At 43.9% G+C, this 20,930-nt stretch overlaps 1 protein-coding gene across 1 annotated transcript in view; it reads right to left on the bottom strand.

Moving 5' to 3' along the window:
* Positions 1-20,930, bottom strand: part of LOC139377410 (semaphorin-6B-like) — a 45,497-nt gene that overhangs the window by 21,953 nt on the left and 2,614 nt on the right. The gene's annotated exons all lie outside the window — the stretch shown is intronic.

The raw sequence follows: 20,930 nt of genomic DNA, 5'->3' as shown, positions 1-20,930 counted from the left end.
AGCCGTTTACAGCTACAATAGTCATTTACAACATTAATAATGTCTACACTGTATTTATGATACATGTTATGTTATTTTAATGGATAAAAATGTTCTTTCAACAACAAGGACATTTCTAATTGACCCCAAACATTTGAACAGTAGTGTATTTATAAAGCCCTTTTTACATCAGCAGATGTCACAGAGTTCTTATATAGAAACCCAGCCTAAAAACCCAAACAGCAAGCAATGCAGATGTAGAAGAACGGAGGCTAGGAAAAACTCCCTAGAAAGACAGGAACCTAGGAAGAAACCTAGAGAGGAACCATGCTCTGAGGGGTGGCCAGTCTTCTTCTGGCCGTGCTGGGTGGAGATTATACTGTAAGTACAGTACAGATTGTTCTTCAAGATGTTCATATATGACCCGCAGGGTCAAAGAGTAATTATAGTGGTTGTAGAGAGTGCAACGGGTCAGCACCCCAGGAGTAAATGTCAGTTGGCTTTTCATAGCTGAGCATTCAGAGTTCGAGACAGCAGGCGCGATAGAGGGAGGGAGGGAGGGAGAGAGTTGAAAACAGCAGGGTAGCACATCCGGTGAACAGGTCAGGGTTCCATTGCTGCAGACAGAACAGTTGAAAATGGAGCAGCAGCACGACAAGGTGGACTGGCGACAGCCAGGAGTCATCAGTCCGACGGTACCCCCGGACAGGGCTAACCAGGCAGGATAAAATCCCACTTTGCCAGAGCACAGCCCCCACAGCACTAGAGGGATATAAACAGAACACCAACTTACTACCCTGAGACAAGGCTGATTATAGCCCACGAAGATCTCCTCCACTGCATGAGCCCGAGGGGGCGCAAAAGTACGATCACGTCAGTGACTCAACCTACTCAAGTCGAGCCTGGCACGACATGAGGCACCCCTCCTAGGGACAGCAAGGAAGAGCACTAGTAAGCCAGTGACTCAGCCTCTGTAATATGATGAGAGGCATAGAATCCCAGTGGAGAGATGGGAGCCGGCCAGGCAGAGACAGCAAAGGCGGTTCGTCACTCCAGTGCCTTGCTGTTTACTTTCGCACCCCTGGGCCAGACTGCACTCAATCATTGGACCTACTGAAGAGATGAGTCTTTAGTAAAGACAAACTCTGCATGAATGTCATCGCAACTGAGCATATTTTGTGTTTTTGGAACGTATCTCTTGTAACGTACCCACACTGTTCCCACGACCTAATTACATGTTCTGGGAACCTTTAAGAAACAGACTAAATGTGTTCTGGGAATGTTGTTGTAACATCAGTTGCACATTTTTGCACTCTAAAATAAACAGTGTAGAATCATCCACACAATTGGAAATCTTTTGTGTTTTGGGAACATATCGTTTCTGATGTCCCAACAATGTTCCCACCAGACTGTTCCCACAACCTAATGAAACATTTTGGGAACCTTAAAAAACTGATTAAATGTGTTCTATGAACGTTCTTGCAACATCAGGCAAATGTTTTATACAATCATTCTATAATCATCACCATGACTGGACAGTTTTTGTGTTATGAAATATTTGTTGTGACCTAATGAATGTTCTGGGAACTTTCACAGAACCAATTTTGGTTTGCTATGAATATGGATATTGTGAACCTTTTTCCAGAAAGAGAGGCACAAAAAGTGAGCTGGTTGAGCATAACCAGGCAGCAGTGAATGAGATGGAGAGGGCAGAACATCCAGAAAGTCAAAGTGCAGCAGCAGCAGAGTTAGCCACAGGTTTGGTATTAGCTAACTAGCTAGTCTTTCTCAGCATAAGGGTTGGCTGATGCTAATAAGATAGCTTTAGTGTTCAGCATCCTTAAGCTATTGGATGTCAGTCAATCAAAAATTCTAATCACAATCCCTCAACAGAAATGTCGGTGTGGCAATATGGTGATGGAGCTTCAGTGTTTTACTTTTTAGAAACACTTAGCTATATGTTTTATATTTCTAAGATACATATACATTTTATACCTTTAAAAACGTTGTTTTAAGTGTTTATTTTGGGACCACGGTATTGGTGATGTTCTTAATACACAGTGGATTTGACCTTCTCCTGGAGTTGACAGCAGCAGGCTAGACCCCTTCCCTTTTTCCACATTTTATGTTACAGCCTTATTCTAAAATGGATTAAATAAAATACAAATCATCAATCTACACACAATACCCCATAATTACAAAGCGAAAACAGGTTTTTATACATTTTTGCAAATGATAAAAATACAAAACAGAAATAAATATTCGGGCCCTTTTGCTATGAGATTTGAAATTGAGCTCAGGTGCATCCTGTTTCCCATTGATCATCCTTGAGATGTTTCTATAACTTGATTGGAGTCCATCTGTGGTCAATTAACTTGATTGGACATTATTTGGAAAGGCAAACACCGGTCCCACAGTTGACAGTGCATGTCAGAGAAGAAACCAAGCCATGAGGTCGAAGGAATTGTCCGTGGAGCTCCGAGACAGGATTGTGTCGAGGCACAGATCTGGGGAAGGGTACCAAAATATTTCTGCAGCATTGAAAGTCCCCGAGAACAAGACTCTTCCTAGAGCTGGCTGCCCGGCCAAACTGAGCAATCGGGGGAGAAAGGCCTTGGTCAGGGAGGTGACCAAGAACCCGATGGTCACTCTGACAGAGCTCCAGAGATGACATCTCTGTGGAGATGGGAGAACCTTCCAGAAGGACAACCATCTCTGCAGCACTCCACTAATCGGGCCTTTATGGTAGAGTGATCAGACTGAAGCCACCCCTCAGTAAAAGGCCACGACAGCCCGCTTGGAGTTTGCCGAAAGGCACCTAAAGGACACTCAGACCATGAGTAGCAAGATTCTCCGGTCTTGGTTAGGGAGGTGACCAAGAACCCAATGGTCACTCTGACAGAGCTCTAGAGTTCCTCTGTGGAGATGGGAGAACCATCTCTGCAGCACTCCACCAATCGGTCCTTTATGGTAGAGTGACCAGACGGAAACCACTCTTCAGTAAAAGGCACAACAGTCCGCTTGGAGTTTGCCAAAAGGCACCTAAAGTCTCTCAGACCATGAGAAACAAGATTGTCTGGTCTGATGAAACCAAGATTGAACTCTTTGGCCTGAATGCCAAGCGTCACGTCTGGAGGAAACCTGGCACCATCCCTATGGTGAAGCATGGTGGTGGCAGCATCATGCTGTGGGGACATCTTTCAGTGGCAGGGACTGGGAGACTAGTTAGGATCGACTGAAAAATGAACGGAGCAAAGTACAGAGAGATCCTTGACGAACCTGCTCCAGAGCGCTCAGGACCTCAGACTGGGGCGAAGGTTCACCTTCCAATGACTGTAAGCACACAGCCAAGACAACACAGGAGTGTTGTATTGTGTGTAGATTGATGAGAGAAAAATAACAATTTAATCAATTTTGGAATACGCCTGTAACGTAACAAATTGTGGAAAAATGGGTCTGAATACTTCCCGAATGCACTGTATATACTTTTGATAAATGCAAACAGCCATGTGCCTCAAAAGAGAGGATAATTGAGCTACTAGAGGGGAATAAGGTCATAAGAGAACGTCTCGCTCTGGCTAAAGAGACTTCACGACTGCATGCTGTTTTTAAAGCGACAATTCTGAATGACCGATGGGAAAATCCAGGGTGCTCTACGACAGGTATTCCCAAACTGGGGTGCGCCAAATAAAATGTGTTTCACATTTTTTTTTTAACTAAACAAATTTCAAACAGTCCATTTATATTTTCCAACAGGGTTATACATTTGGGTGAGTTTTTTTTCTCGCCTAAGTAGCCTTGTTTCACTGCCAAAAATCAAATTAAACCATCTAGTGTTCAGCCAAATAACAACACAATGTCAAATTGTTAGGAATTTTATGAATAATGACTAAACAATATCTACATTTTAAATAGAACTATAACTAATTAAAACTCTACTCTGTTTTATTATATCTGATTAACAAATACCATTCCAGCTAGGTTGGGGAGGAAATGGATTGTGGGTTTTAAGTAAGCAGAAAGGATCGTTAACCTATGGTTGAACCAACTCAACTTAGCTCTGGGATGTTTAGATAAGGCCGTGAGTGTTTTCCTAGGTTTTCCATTATCTGGAGCTGTCTGCTGAATAGTGATAGATGAAGACTGCAGAAGTTTAATCTTGATTTAACTGTGTGTCTGGAGTGAGCGAGCGAGGGGGTGGGAATAAACTTTTTAACCTGTTGGGTCCTGGTCGATAGGAGGAAGGATATTTTATAACCTATGACATCATATTTTGTATATAAACTGTTGTTCGTGGTTTCATGGCAGCGCGCTCCGAGAATAAATACTGTTATCTAATTTTGATAAGACTGGTCTCTGTCTATTTTATGCGAATAAGAATCTTACAAATTCTCATAAAATAGACTAAGTGAATTGAATTAATGAACACATATTGGAATTATGAAATTACATTAACACAAATACAGGTAGCCAAGTCAAATAATTAACATCCAATCACATTAATGAATTCCATTAACGATCCGTATGTAGCCAAACGTAGCTGCTGCTCATTCCGTTTGCTCTAAAATTCATAAATCCATAGAGACACATACCAGCTCTACTGGTAGTACTGCTACTACTGTTATCCCTTTCATGCCCTGCCTCCAGTCCAGTTACCGATATCTGAACAAGAGAGCCTCATCGAAATTGCAACAAACAGTTCTATGAAAATGTAATTTAATCAGAAGCCACTGCCAGATTTCTGGATTGGGCTGCACTTTGAGTATCCTGCCTTGGCAAATTTCGCTGTTAAGACACTGATGCCCTTTGCAACCACGTACCTTTGTCAGAGTGGATTCTCGGCCTTCACTAGCATGAAAACTAAATACAAGCACAGACTGTGTGCGGGAAATTATTTAAGACTGAGACTCTCTCCAATACAACCCAACATTGCAGAGTTATGTGCATCCTTTCAAGCATACTCTTCTCATTAACCTGTGGTGAGTTATTCACAATTTACGATGAACAAATAAGGTTTTATATGTAAGATGGTTAAATAAAGAGCAAAATTATTTATTATTATTATTGTATTATTTGTGCCCTGGTCCTATAAGAGCTCTTTGTCACTTCCCACGAGCCGAGTTGTGACAAAAACTCACACTCATTCTCATGTTAAATAAATGTATGGTATAGTGTGTGTGTGTGTGGCAGGCTTACAATGATGGCAAAAAAACAACATTTGAGAGTGTGCTGACCCTGGTGCTAGAGGGGGTATGTAGCTGGAGGTTTGAAGGGGTATGAGACTATAAAAAGTTTGGGAATCACTGCTCTACGAGATTGGGCTCTTCTGCAGTAGCTACTGCAGATACTACCTTGAACCACTTTCCAGTATTAACACATTCTACTGAGGAGAACCAGAGATCTACTGCATTTTTCTCCAACGCATTGTCCCTCTCCCATCTAGTCTCTGAGCCCCCTGACTTCTCCGGGGGCCTCCGACGAGGACCCACTGCGCCCCCCACGTACATTCCACTCAGCCTTTGGTCCTGGGATACTGAGCCGGCTATCCCCTGGAGCAACCCACAGACCAAGTCCCACAGGACCCCCGCCTCTGTCGTACATCAGCCATACAGGGTCCCTGGCTCCGTGAGACCTGGGAATCCATGACCCCCTCTCCTCAAGGTAGCTACAGTCGGGAGATCCATTGTCCAGGATGTAGTGGTTGCCGAGGCATTATTGGAGTCACGGTGCGTGACATTACTTGGAGCTTATGGTCATCCTAGACCGGGGGGGGGGGGGGGGGGGGGGGGTTGACAGGATTTAGAATACCTGAAGAACAAGTTATTGGCTACCGGCAAGCAGATGATCCTTTCTGGCTCTATTCCTACACACGAGTTGATCATTCTCCCGACAATTTTCAGTGGAATCTTGGATGAAGTCAAAACTGCCCTGAAAGAGAGTTGGATGTTATTATTATTATTTTGGGAACAACCTCAGCTCTTAAAAGGGACGGCTCGCACCCGAACAGGAAGGAGCTAGAATGCTGAGTGTTAATATTGAAGAGGTGCTCCAAAAATGATGGGATGTCAGTCCTTACCCACAACAGGTTGAGTCTTGTTTTAATCCATTTCCTTGTTCAACGCATAGGCGTAATGGTTCAGTTCTAGGCAATCTTGTACCCGTTCCAATTCAAGCCTCCATGCTATTTTCTAATAAGGGGTTACCTACTTAACATGGCATGTTCGTATTAGAAACTCCATCTAATGTGAAAGTTTGATTTAGAAGAAGTTTGATTTATAAAAATGTATCTTATTGTAACTCTGGCTTCTCAAACCAATGCAGACATTCTGGTTATAACTGAATCTTGGCTGATGTGTCTCTGACTGGTTATAACTGAATCTTGGCTGATGTGTCTCTGACTGGTTATAATGTTTTTACATCTGACAGAGTTGACAGAGGAGGGGGCGTTGCCATATAAATAAAGAGCAACTTAAATGTTTATGTATCCATTACTGCCTCTCTACCTAAGCAATGTGAATGTCTAGTCTTAAATGTGGGCCTTGGTAATAATGCCCATCTGACGCTAGTGGGAATCTATCACCCTCCTTCGGCCACCTTATGTGCTCTTAGCAAATTGTCTGACCTGCTGTCTAATAGTGGGTGATATAGTGGGTGACCTTAATCAGGATTGGTTGATGCCAGTATCTGATAGGATGAAATATATTTGTACCGCCTGCATAAAAGACACTAAGCTACCTAAATCTCGCTCACACACTATTGCAAAGATAAATTATAGGAATTTTAATGAGCAAAATGGGTTTGAGTGACTGGTGGATAAGGCCCTTCATTATTTTATTTCCTTGTTTAACTCTGTTGCAGATAAACATGTGCCATACAAAAGACTAAGGTTCACACATGAACTGTCTGAGAAATTACAGGAAAGACATTTAGCTTGGGCTAAGGCTAGACTGACTGATTCTATGTCTGATTGGCAGCCTTTCAGACATTTGAGAAATAAATGTCTATCTCCGGTTAGAAAAGCAAAATCAACATATTTCTTGAATTGTGTATCGGGGAGTGTTGGTAAGCCAGCCAAGTTCTGGAAACTGGTCAAATCTTTGAAACAACACTTCACCGCCTCGTTGTCCCAGCAGGTTTCGACAGCCTCTGGTCCCATACTAGACAAAAAAATATTTTAAATTTTTTTGCATTTATTTGAAAGGATAGTTTATGAAAATGTGTCTCATTCCAATAGAGGGAGTCCTTTAGTCATTTCAGAAAAAAATCTAGAGAATGATGCAGACTCACATACTTGCCTTGCTAAAGATCGATGTAAAGAAATCCACAGGGGCTGATTCACTTGACTCCTTCTTACTACAGCGCTCTGCCCCACTCATTGTTGAACCTTTAACCTGTATTTTTAATTTCTACTAGTGTTATCCCTAAGATTTGGAAAATGGCATGTCCTCCCCCTATATAAATGTGGAGATCCTTCTAACTTAGATTATTACTGCCCAAATTTTCAAGTTATCTTGCCTAGCCAAGGTATTAGAATTCCTGAACAACTCCCAGCTAAGAAATGTTTTAACTAAATATGCACCAATCTGGATTTAGATCTGGACAGCTGGATAACTATGCTTGTTTTAGATGATGTTTTAAATAGGCTAGATCATAAAAAAAACATTGTGCTGCCTTATTTAAAGACTTTGGGTAGGCATTCGACACGGTTGACGATTCACTACTCATTCAAAAACGGTCTGAAATGGGCCTGGATAAGTAGTCTTGCAAATGGTTTAAGAACTATTTTACAGTCAGGACACAATGTGTGCTTTCTGTCTGTCACGTCCACTCCTGATCCCCTGCTCCGGCGCTCAACATCACCGGTCTACAAACCACCGATCCTGGCAACCCATCTTTACGCACAACTGGAAATCATCATTACACACACCTGCATTACACACACCTGCGCCTGTTAGTCACACCTGGACTTCATTACTTACTCTTTCCTCCATGAATGGAAGCAGCAGTTAACCAAGGCATCTTCCAGATGGTCGGCGAACAGGGACACCTACTTCATCAACACCATGACCAGCTGGCTCATTTGGGGACGGCTATTGATAAGGTCCTCTGCATTCTTCAACGAGTCAACATTACTCAAGGGGTGTCATCTCCAAACAGAGGAGGGTTCTCTTCTACAAGTCGAGCCAGTACCCCGGCCCATACAGCAGTCCGTCCTGGTCAGCGATGCCTGATTGTCCCTCCCAGACAAATATGACGGGACTCCATTGAGATGCCATGGCTTCCTACTCCAGTGCTCCCTCTATTTCACTCATCAGATGGGAGCCCCCACCACCGATTAGCCAATACTCCGTCAGTGTTCCAGGCATTCAAAGAGGTGTTCTGGGACATGATTGGACGCCAGGTGGACGTGTATATTGATGACATCCTGGTTTACTCGGAATCCTTGGAAGAGCACATCGCTCATGTCCGAGTATTCCTGGAACGCCTCCTGGCCAACTACCTGTACGTTAAAGCGGAGAAGTGCCAATTCCATCAGGAGGAGGTCTCCTTTTTGGGTTACCAGATTGGCCCGACGGGTGTCATGATGGATGAGAGGAAGGTGGATGATGTCAGGTCATGGCCAGTCCCAATCACCATAAAGGGGTTCCAACGGTTTTTGGGATTTGCCAACTTCTACCGTCAATTCATTAAGAACTGTAGCTTGATCGCCTCTCCTCTAAGTTCTCTCCTCAAGGGTGGTCCCTGGAAGTTGGGATGGAATTCTGCATCTGACATGCCTTCTGCCTACTGAATTGTCGCTTCACCTCCGCTCCGTTTCTTAAACATCCAGATCCTGCGGTGCCCTTTGTGGTGGAGGTTATCATGACTGTCCTGTGAGGATCAGAATTGGTCAGATCAGTTTGGCGGTGGATGACAGTAACCAGGCCCTCCCTCACCCACGGGGTGAGAAGACTCTCACTCTTCCCCTCCAGTATGCACCAAAGGCATGTCTTCGTTAACAGGCTTTTCCCGCCGAAACTTTAACACGTTCAAAAAGTAAACATGGGAAAATGAAATAAACAATATTTCTAACATAAGAATATGGGGAATGGTCGGAAATTATCTATAGAAAATGTATGTCATATTGGTTTTTATTTAGTGATGTCATTAAAAAGGTTAAAAAGGAAATACTGCAACTTGGAAAGTATATCCCCTTTACCTGTCAAGTTTCCATCCTTAACATTGTATATGAGATATGAAAAATTATGAAAGTATTTTTGTTAAGATAGTGAATGTGATTTTAGGAGACTCCTATAAATTGTGCATAGTAAGTAAAGACACGACAAGGAGGACGCTTCAGATGTAGGTGTGGGGGCTGTTCTGTCCCAACATCAAGGTAATCCTCAGAAATTGTATCCATGTGCATATTACTCAAAAAAACTCTCCTGCAGAGAGGAACTATGATGTTCGCGATCAGGAGCTCGCGATCAGGAGCTCCTGGTGCTGAAGTTGGCATTAGAGGCACTGGCTGGAGTGCACCCAGGACCTATTTCTCATCCTCACCAACCATCGGAACCTGGAATACATATGGATAGTTAGGCGACTGAACCTGCAACATGCCAGGTGGGCCCTTTTCTTCACCAGGTTTGATTTCACGCTAACATATCGCCCAGGTTCAAAATACATCATAGCCGATGCCCTGTCCCGTCTCGACGATTCCATAATCCGCCCTCTCGAGTCATAGCCCCCGTGCTCTGGAGCATAGATGTGGACAGCTCTGGAGCATAGACGTGGACATTCGCCAGGCCCTGGAGAGGGAACCCGCACCTGCCACCTGTCCTCCTGAGCACACCTACGTTCCCACAGAGATAAGGGATCAGCTATTGACCTGGGCGCACACAGTTGTCGTTGCTGAACATCCAGGTATCACCCTTCCATTCAGTGCATCACTGGTGGCCCACCTTGGCTTAGGATGTCACTTGTTATGTCAACTCCTGTTCAGTATGTGCCTAATCCAAACCCTCCCAGAACACACCAGCAGGGAAAATCCTTCCCCTTCCCATACCTCAGCACCCCTGGTCTCATCTGTCCACTGACTTTGTCACTGATCTCACCTCTTCTGATGGTTTTGCCACCATTTTGTTGATAGTGGACAGAGGACAGAGCTGGGGATGTTCCTGAGGAGCCACTGCCAGGACTGGCAGGGGGAGTGGGCCCGATTACTTCCTTGGGCTGAATACGTCCAGAATTCATTGCAACACTCCTCCACCGGGCTGACGCCCTTCCTGTGTGTTCTGGGTTATCAGCCAGCCCGAGCCAGACCGAAGCTTCCGCGGACGTGGTTCAAGTGTGCAGAGGAGGTATGGAAAATGCCCACATGAAAATCCAGTGCGTCGTCCACCATCAGAAAGAGCAGGGGTATCCCGTGTTCCATCCTGGTGATCACGTCTGGCTCTCCACCAGGAACCTTTAAGAAGCCCTTTAAGAAGCCGAGTCCCCGGTTTGTGGGGCCATTCAAGGTCCTCCGGAGGGTCAACGAGGTCATTTGCAGATTACAACTCCCCACTAACTACCGGATCTCACCGCCTATGCCGTCAGATCACTCCTGGATTCCCAACGTCATGGGGGTCGGCTCCAGTACCTGGTGGACTGGAAGGGGTACGGTCCAGAGGAGTGGTGTTAGGTTCCTGTGGACGACATTCTAGATTCCAACATCATTTGAGATTTCCAACTTCGTCGTCCGGACCGGCCCGCTCCTCGCTCTCTGGGCCGTCCTCCTGGTCGGTGTAATCCTGCGGCTGGAGCCATGCATCTGGGTGGGTTACAGTGTCAAGTCCACTTCCCTCGATATTACAAAAGGTGTACCACAGGGGTTGATTTTGTGACCTATTCTCATTACTATTTATATAAATAATATTGGTTTATGTATTCAATCATGTAATATTCATACGTATGCAGACGATAAGGTTATGTATGCCATTGCACAACTATTGACCAAGCTACGTTAGAGCTGCAATCTGATTTTGTTACTGTAACGTAGACACAGGGAGTCAGGAAGCATGTACAGTGTACAAGACAAGACAAGCATCTTACATAGAAACATAAACAATACTACAGTGGGGAGAACAAGTATTTGATACACTGCCGATTTTGCAGGTTTTCCTACTTACAAAGCATGTAGAGGTCTGTAATTGTTATGATAGGTACACTTCAACTGTGAGAGACGGAATCTAAAACAAAAATCCAGAAAATCATATTGTATGATTTTTAAGTAATTAATTTGCATTTTATTGCATGACATAAGTATTTGATACATCAGAAAAGTAGAACTTAATATTTGGTACAGAAACCTTTGTTTGCAATTACAGAGATCATACATTTCCTGTAGTTCTTGACCAGGTTTGTACACACTGCAGCAGGGATTTTGGAACACTCCTTCATACAGACCTTCTCCAGATCATTCAGGTTTCGGGGCTGTCGCTGGGCAATACGGACTTTCAGCTCCCTCCAAAGATTTTCTATTGGGTTCAGGTCTGGAGACTGGCTAGGCCACTCCGGGACCTTGAGATGCTTCTTAAGGAACCACTCCTTTGTTGCCCTGGCTGTGTGTTTCGGGTCGTTGTCATGCTGGAAGACCCAGCCACGACCCATCTTCAATGCTCTTATTGAGGGAAGGAGGTTGTTGGCCAAGATCTCGCAATACATGGCCCCATCCATCCTCCCCTCAATACGATGCAGTCGTCCTGTCCCCTTTGCAGAAAAGCATCCCCAAAGAATGATGTTTCCACCTCCATGCTTCACGGTTGGGATGGTGTTCTTGGGGTTGTATTCATCCTTCTTCTTCCTCCAAAAATGGCGAGTGGAGTTTAGACCAAAAAGCTCTATTTTTGTCTCATCAGACCACATGACCTTCTCCCATTCCTCCTCTGAATCATCCAGATGGTCATTGGTAAACTTCAGACGGGCCTGGACATGCGCTGGCTTGAGCAGGGGGACCTTAATCCATGGATTTTAAGGATTTTAATCCATGACGGCGTAGTGTGTTACGAATGGTTTTCTTTGAGACTGTGGTCCCAGCTCTCTTCAGGTCATTGTCCAGGTCCTGCCGTGTAGTTCTGGGCTGATCCCTCACCTTCCTCATGATCATTGATGCTCTCACGAGGTGAGATCTTGCATGGAGCCCCAGACCGAGGGTGATTGACCGTCATCTTGAACTTCTTCCATTTTCTAATAATTGCGCCAACAGTTGTTGCCTTCTCACCAAGCTGCTTGCCTATTGCCCTGTAGCCCATCCCAGCCTTGTGCAGGTCTACAATTTAACCCTGATGTCCTTACACAGCTCTCTGGTCCATTGAGGAGAGGTTGGAGTCTGTTTGATTGAGTGTGTGGACAGGTATCTTTTATACAGGTAACGAGTTCAAACAGGTGCAGTTAATACAGGTAATGAGTGGAGAACAGGAGGGCCTCTGAAATAAAAACTAACAGGTCTGTGAGAGCCGGAATTGTTACTGGTTGGTAGGTGATCAAATACTTATGTCATGCAATAAAATGCTAATTAATTACTTAAAAATCATACAATGTGATTTTCTGGATTTTTGTTTTAGATTCCGTCTCTCACAGTTGAAGTGTACCTATGATACAAATTACAGACCTCTACATGTTTTGTACGTAGGAAAACCTGCAAAATCGGCAGTGTATCAAATACTTGTTCTCCCCACTGTACCTGATTACTGATCAAGGCGGTAATGCAGTCCAGGTGTGACTGATGATGAGACGCAAGTGTGTGTAAGGATGGTACTTAATGCAGACAAAACTGAATATACACTGCTCAAAAAAATAAAGGGAACACTTAAACAACACAATGTAACTCCAAGTCAATCACACTTCTGTGAAATCAAACTGTCCACTTAGGAAGCAACACTGATTGACAATACATTTCACATGCTGTTGTGCAAATGGTATAGACAACAGGTGGAAATTACAGGCAATTAGCAAGATACCCCCAATAAAGGAGTGGTTCTGCAGGTGATAACCACAGACCACTTCTCAGTTCCTATGCTTCCTGGCTGATGTTTTGGTCACTTTTGAATGCTGGCAGTGCTTTCACTCTAGTGGTAGCATGAGACGGAGTCTACAACCCATACAAGTGGCAGGCCAACAGGCCAGTACCTCAGGAGACGTGGAGGAGGCCGTAGGAGGGCAACAACCCAGCAGCAGGACCACTACCTCCGCCTTTGTGCAAGGAGGAGCACTGCCAGAGCCCTGCAAAATGACCTCCAGCAGGCCACAAATGTGCATGTGTTTGCTCAAACGGTCAGAAACAGACTCCATGAGGATGGTATGAGGGCCCGGCGTCCACAGGTGGGGGTTGTGCTTACAGCCCAACACCGTGCAGTACGTTTGGCATTTGCCAGAGAACACCAAGATTGGCAAATTCGCCACTGGCGCCCTGTGCTCTTCACAGATGAAAGCAGGTTCACACTGAGCACATGTGACAGACGTGACAGAGTCTGGAGACGCCGTGGAGAACGTTCTGCTGCCTGCAACATCCTCCAGCATGACCGGTTTGGCGGTGGGTCAAGAAAAAAGTATTTAATAAAAAGATTTCATTCATTCAGATCTAGGATGTGTTATTTTAGTGTTCCCTTTATTTTTTTTGAGCAGTGTATGTTGTTCTCTAATTCACAGGGGAAAAAATTCAGATGGGCTCCAAATTTACTCATTGAATGGTTAACCCATCGAGCGGGTTCCTGCAAATAAATATCTGGGCATTAAGGCAAATAAAAAGCTAAGATGTATTAAAGTGGACTTCTTACCTCTCGATTAACAGCAGGAAGCAGATTGTACTTTCAACTTTCCCGACAGTTCTTGACTAAGGTGACATCATTTACCAGAATGAAGCAGCCACTACTTTTAGATTCCATCTACCATATCACCCTCTGCTTTATTACAGGTGACAGTTTTAATACTCATCACTGCATCCTGTATCAGAAGGTCGGTTGGACCTCACTAAAGTCCAGTAGCTCACTTCATTACTCCCTTCTTGTTTACAAAGCTCTGCTCCACAAACTTCCAACATAAATCATCACTTCCCTGTTGAAATGTAAAAATATGAAATACCAAACCCGTTCGCAGGGTTGGTTAACTATTGAGGTCCCCAATCACAAAGTTTGGTAAACCTGCCTTTAGTTTTAATGCACCACAGTCATGGAATTCCTTACAAAACAAATTGCACCTGGATTCCCTGGTGCCGATAGGGCAATTTAAAACTATTTGTTAAATGAGTTCACTGTAATGTGCAATTATTTCAAATTATTTTTGTAACTTGTAATAATGTAATGTACAGTGCATTCGGAAAGTATTCAGACCCCTTGAATTTTTCCACATGTTGTCACGTTACAGCCTTTATTCTAAAATGTATTAAACATAGTTTTTTCTTCATCAATCTACATGCAACACCCCATAATGACAGAGGGAAAACTGTTTGCTTTGTTTGTTTGTTTTTTACTCATTAAAAACAAACAACAGAAATACCTTATTTACATAAGTATTCAGACCCTTTGCTCTGAGACTCAAAATTGAGCTCAGGTGCATCCTTGAGAGGTGTTTCCATTGATCATCCTTGAGATGTTTCTACTGTAACATCTGCTTCCAACTCACACTCTCAAAACATGTAGATCCCCTGAACACAGTTCACTTTCCAGCCCACTTTCCAGCTCACACTCTCAAACACATAGATCCCCTGAATGCAGCTCACTCTCCAGATCTCAATCACCTGAATTCTGATCACCTGTTCACACACCTGTATGTCATTTAAACACACAATTTAGTTCAGTTTGAACCCCATCATTATGAGGTACTGTTTGTTTTGATGCACATTCTATTCGGAGCTCTGTTTATTTCCATATTAGGCCATCCTCACTAACGATGCCTTTTTGCCTGTTCCCTGCCTGTACTTTGCCTGTCGGATTTCTTGTCATCAACCTCTTGCCTGATCTCCCAGACTACGTTATTAGCCTTTTCCCTGCCTGTACTGTTGCCTTTTTGTAACCACTGTGTATGACCTTCTGCCTGTCCCTGGACCCAGCTACCTGCCTCCTCCTATGGTCCTTTACAAATAAACACCTGCGCTTGAAACCAGCTCTCTGTTTCCCATCGTATTCATTACATCTACACTTGACTGGAGTCCATCTGTGGTAAATTGAATTGATTGGACATGATTTGGAAAGGCACACACCTGTCTGTATAAAGTCCCACAGTTTACAGTGCATATCAGAGCAAAAACCAAGCCATGAGGTCGAAGGAATTGTCAGTAGATATGTATAAACATCCAAAGGACTCTCAGACCATGAGAAACAGTGGCCTCCATCATTCTTAAATTGAAGATGTTTGGAACCACCAAGACTCTTCCTAGAGCTGGCCGCCCGGCCAAACTGAGCCTTCGGGGGAGAATGGCCTTGGTCAGGGAGGTGACCAAGAACCCGATGGTCACTCTGTCTAGAGTTCCTCTGTGGAGATGGGAGAACCTTCCAGAAGGACAACCATCTCTGAAGCACTCCACCAATCAGGCCTTTATGGTAGAGTGGCCAGACGGAAGCCACTCCTCAGTAAAAGGCACATAACAACCTGCTTGGAGTTTGCCGAAAGGCACCTAAAGACTCACACTATGAGAAACAATATTCTCTGGTCTGATGAAACCAAGATTGAACTCTTTGGCGTGAATGCCAAGCGCCACGTCTGGAGAGAACCTGGCATCATTCCTACGGTGAAGCATGATGGTGGCGGCATCATGCTGTGGGGATGTTTTTCAGCGGCAGGGACTGGGCAATGGCAAAGATGAATGAAGCAAAGTACAGAGAGATCCTCGATGAAAACCTGCTCTAGAGTGATCAGAACCTCAGACTGGGGCGAAGGTTCACCTTACAACAGGACAATGACACAGCCAAGACAGCACAGGAGTGGCTTCGAGACAAGTTTCTGAATGTCCTTGAGTGGTCCAGCCAGAGCCTTGAACCCGAGCGGACATCCCTTAAGAGACCTGAAAATAGCTGTGCAGCGACGCTCCTCATCCAACCTGACAGAGCTGGAGAGGATCTGCAGAGAAGAATGGGAGAAACTCCCCAAAACAGGTGTGCCAGGCTTGTAACGTCATACCCAAGAAGACTCGAGGCTGTCAAATATGCTTCAACAAAGTACTGAGTGAAGTGTCTGGATACTTATGTAAATAATGATATTTCAGTTTTTTTGTGTGTGTGTGAGTAGATTTATGAGGGAAAAAAATAATAAAAAATTAGAATAAGGCTGTAACCTAACAAAATGTGGAAAAACTCAAGGGGTCTGAATAATTTGCGAAGGCACTGTAAGTGATGTCTGTCTAAGTGTTGAAGTGTGCCCCTGTATGACAATTGGAGGCGTGGACTCCAATCAAGTTGTAGAAACATCTCAAGGATGATCAATGGAAACAGGATGCACCTGAGCTCAATTTAGAGTCTCATAGCAAAGGGTCTGAATACATGTAAATATACTTATGCTGTTTTTTATTGTGAATACAATTGCAAAAATGTCTAAAAACCTGTTTTCGATTTGTCATTATGGGGTATTTGGTGTAGATTGATGAAGATTTTTTTTGATTTAGTTAATTTTAGTATAAGGCTGTAGCGTGACAAAATGTGGGAAAAGTCCAGGGGTCTGAATACTTTCCGAAGGCACTGTGAAAACAAAGCATTTTTGTTTGGTGAGTAAACCAGATCAGATTCAGTAGGGATGACCAGGAATTTTCCTGTTCTGCTAAGCAATCAAAATGTAATGAATACTTTTGGGTGTCAGGAAGATGTATGGAGTAAAAAGTACATTATTTGTTTTAGGAATGTAGTGACATAAAAGTAAACGTCTAAAATATAAATACTAAAGTAGTACTTTAAAGTATTTTTACTTAAGTACTTAACAGCACTGGTCATGTCAGTACACAGTTAGGGGCAACAGGAGCCAGGGGCAACAGGAAGGGAAGAGGATGACACAGGCCCAAAACAAGTTAAGGTCACCCAGTACCCCCTTGACCGTTTTGGATTGCAAAACTAAAGAGACACACCAGACAAGACACAGAGACAGCAACAGAAGAGTAGATGATGGATAGAGACAACAGACAAGACACAGAGACAGCAAGAGAAGAGTAGATGATGGCGAGAGACACCAGACAAGACACAGAGACAGCAACAGAAGAGTAGATGATGGCGAGAGACACCAGACAAGACACAGAGACAGCAAGAGAAGAGTAGATGATGGATAGAGACACCAGACAAGACACAGAGACAGCAAGAGAAGAGTAGATGATGGATAGAGACACCAGACAAGACACAGAGACAGCAACAGTGGAGTAGATGATGGATAGAGACACCAGACAAGACACAGAGACAGCAAGAGAAGAGTAGATGATGGCGAGACACACCAGACAAGACACAGAGACAGCAACAGAAGAGTAGATGATGGATAGAGACAACAGACAAGACACAGAGGCAGCAAGAGAAGAGTAGATGATGGCGAGAGACACCAGACAAGACACAGAGACAGCAACAGAAGAGTAGATGATGGCGAGAGACACCAGACAAGACACAGAGACAGCAAGAGAAGAGTAGATGATGGCGAGAGACACCAGACAAGACACAGAGACAGCAAGAGAAGAGTAGATGATGGATAGAGACACCAGACAAGACACAGAGACAGCAAGAGAAGAGTAGATGATGGTTAGAGACACCAGACAAGACACAGAGACAGCAACAGTGGAGTAGATGATGGATAGAGACACCAGACAAGACACAGAGACAGCAAGAGAAGAGTAGATGATGGATAGAGACACCAGACAAGACACAGAGACAGCAAGAGACGAGTAGATGATGGATAGAGACACCAGACAAGACACAGAGACAGCAAGAGAAGAGTAGATGATGGCGAGAGACACCAGACAAGACACAGAGACAGCAACAGAAGAGTAGATGATGGATAGAGACACCAGACAAGACACAGAGACAGCAAGAGAAGAGTAGATGATGGCGAGAGACAACAGACAAGACACAGAGACAGCAAGAGAAGAGTAGATGATGGCGAGAGACACCAGACAAGACACAGAGACAGCAAGAGAAGAGTAGATGATGGCGAGAGACACCAGACAAGACACAGAGACAGCAAGAGAAGTGTAGATGATGGATCGAGACACCAGACAAGACACAGAGACAGCAAGAGAAGAGTAGATGATGGCGAGAGACACCAGACAAGACACAGAGACAGCAACAGAAGAGTAGATGATGGATAGAGACACCAGACAAGACACAGAGACAGCAAGAGAAGAGTAGATGATGGATAGAGACACCAGACAAGACACAGAGACAGCAAGAGAAGAGTAGATGATGGCGAGAGACACCAGACAAGACACAGAGACAGCAACAGTGGAGTAGATGACGGAGTGAGGCACCAGAAGAACAGAACAGGTTAGACAAAGGAGACAGTAAACAAACAATCACCTGAGACAAGACACAGACAGCAACTAACAAGACGCAGAGAAAGTGACAGATGAAAGTGACAGAGGGCAGAAGGAGAGAGAACAGAGGTGGGTTGAGCACAAGGTAGACTGTATGACTTCAAGTTGTTCTATAGATTCTAATTCATTTGATTTATTTGCACAAATTACAACAGGTGAAATACAGACAGTGAAAAGGTAAAACCTGGTTTACAAAGAATTTGCAGGGGAGGTGAAAAGTCCTGTGAAATGACTATTAAAACAATATCTTCCTTTTACACTTTTTACAACCAGGACAGGACAAGAAAGGAGGGTAGACAAAAGAGACCGCAACATAGAAGACTCAGAGACAGCAAGAGAAGAGGGAAGACAAGAGTGACAGCAGCAGACAACACAGAGAAAGCGATGGAGAGAGGCAGAGGAGGGGTGAACACACCGACTGTAATTAAAGCTGCTCTATGGATTCTAATTACTGCACTGTGTGTGTGTGTGTGTGTGTGTGTGTGTGTGTGTGTGTGTGTTTTGGTACTGTGGGAATTCTTAATCAGTTTGGCTCATTGGACAGGTCAGAGTCCATGTTTGAAGTTATTGATCCTGTATGGAGGTTTTTGGAAATACACTATAGTTGTATGTGTTCCAGAGTAGAGAGACCCACAGTAGCTACTGTAATTGAGTACTGGCAGTGTCTGCTGTGCCAGGTGGAAGGAGCAAGTTACCTGAAAAAGATCTCATCTTTCAATGTTCCAATCTCTCAAAGTTCAACTCAAAGTGCATCAAATTCATGTATTTAGCGGTTGAAATTCCTTCTTTTTTTGCCGGAGGAGTATGCCCCTGGACCCCCTTACTGGCTTTGGGCTAAGCCCCAAATGCCTTTAAATCCTAGGAACGCCACAGTGTGCATACAAGTGTGTGTGTGTATTTCAAACCCATCCCTCAACTGGTTAGGCAGATACATTAGTTTAATGTCATATGCACATGACAAAAGTAGTGCATAAATCACTTCTTAGTGTACAGAACAGGTCTGGATTACTTTACACACTACATGTGTCATGGCTGGAATATGATGAGCTCGGCCTAATGTAAGTAAACCTTAGGGAAATTACACCGAACCGCCATCTCTTTTACACCCTTACACCGTTCAGTATCCCTGCGCTTTAGCCCGAGCTCACCACAACGTTCAGATGTATCCCTGCGCTTTAGCCCGAGCTCATCACACCATTCAGATGTATCCCTGCGCTTTAGCCCGAGCTCACCACAACGTTCAGATGTATCCCTGCGCTATATCCCTGCGCTATAGCCGGAGCTCACCACACCGTTCACTCTTTATGAGCTCCCCTTGGGTTCATGTGAGCTAGAAGTACCTCTACACCTTCTAGTTTTTCTTCTCTCCCTTCCTCATTAGTTCTCCCTTAGACTTTTGCTCTCTCTCACTTTCAGCTCCCCCTCACTCTCCTTCCTCCTACCCTCTCTCGGCCTGACGGCCTCTCACACCTTTGATGTATTTTCTGTCTCCGTTTCTTTCTCTCCCTTTCATCTGTCTACCTTAATGTCATACACCGCTTTCTATCTCCCACGCTCTCTTTACCTCCACGGTCTCTCTCCATCTCTCTCATTTGATCTGTGACTGTGTGGTCTTTATTTATCTCCAGTGGTTACTCCCGCCCTCTTCCTGTCCTGATTTTCTCCTTCTCCCACTCTCTCTTTCTCGCTCCCCTTCTCTGCTAAAAAGACTGAGTCAAGTCTCTCTCTCTCTCTATACCCTCTTTCCTTTATCTCTTAGGTCTCTTTTTGCCTTCATTATTCCCTTTGATCATGTCATGCCATAGTACTCATATTAGAGTGCCCAATCAAAAACGCATATTTTGACCAATGGGTAAAGAAATATGTTAATTGTGTAGACACTCCTCTAGGAAAACCAATGTCTCAAACATCATGGTTCTTAGAGTTTTTACCTTTGTAGGATGGCCGGAATTAGGATGACTAATTCAATGGAGACCATAGACAAAAAAAGTGGTAGAAAATCTGGAAATCTGGATTCTGTGCAAGAATTTACAGGCTCACTTTCCCATTGAACTACTCTTTTTTTCTTTTCGATTCCGCGGGACATAAAACAATATAGAGGTAAGATGGATATTGTTTTTGAGACATATTTTCATATTTGAATATACGCTTTCATATTAATTAGAAAATTCCTGTTCTTTTTCAAAGATTTCTCACAAAAACAAGCGTATCTCTGTGAAATGTCAACGGATCACTGAGCGTATACAAAGCTATTTATTTTCAAAGGATTTTATTTTAAATTCAGCTCGTGCCATGCTAATTTAGATTTTTGCGACCCACACAAACAACTTTGAAGACGAAGACCACAAAATGCAAAACCTCAAAAGTTTTCATGAGAAACCTGCGCCACTATGTCAGAGCTCAGTGCTTATTATCGGATGAATTAGGTTATGAAATCTGA

The sequence above is a fragment of the Oncorhynchus clarkii genome, chromosome 20, assembly GCF_045791955.1.
Source record: "Oncorhynchus clarkii lewisi isolate Uvic-CL-2024 chromosome 20, UVic_Ocla_1.0, whole genome shotgun sequence".
Taxonomy (NCBI): Eukaryota; Metazoa; Chordata; class Actinopteri; order Salmoniformes; family Salmonidae; genus Oncorhynchus; species Oncorhynchus clarkii.
Note: the sequence above shows the minus strand (reverse complement) of the source record. Positions and strands in the feature narration are given on the sequence as shown.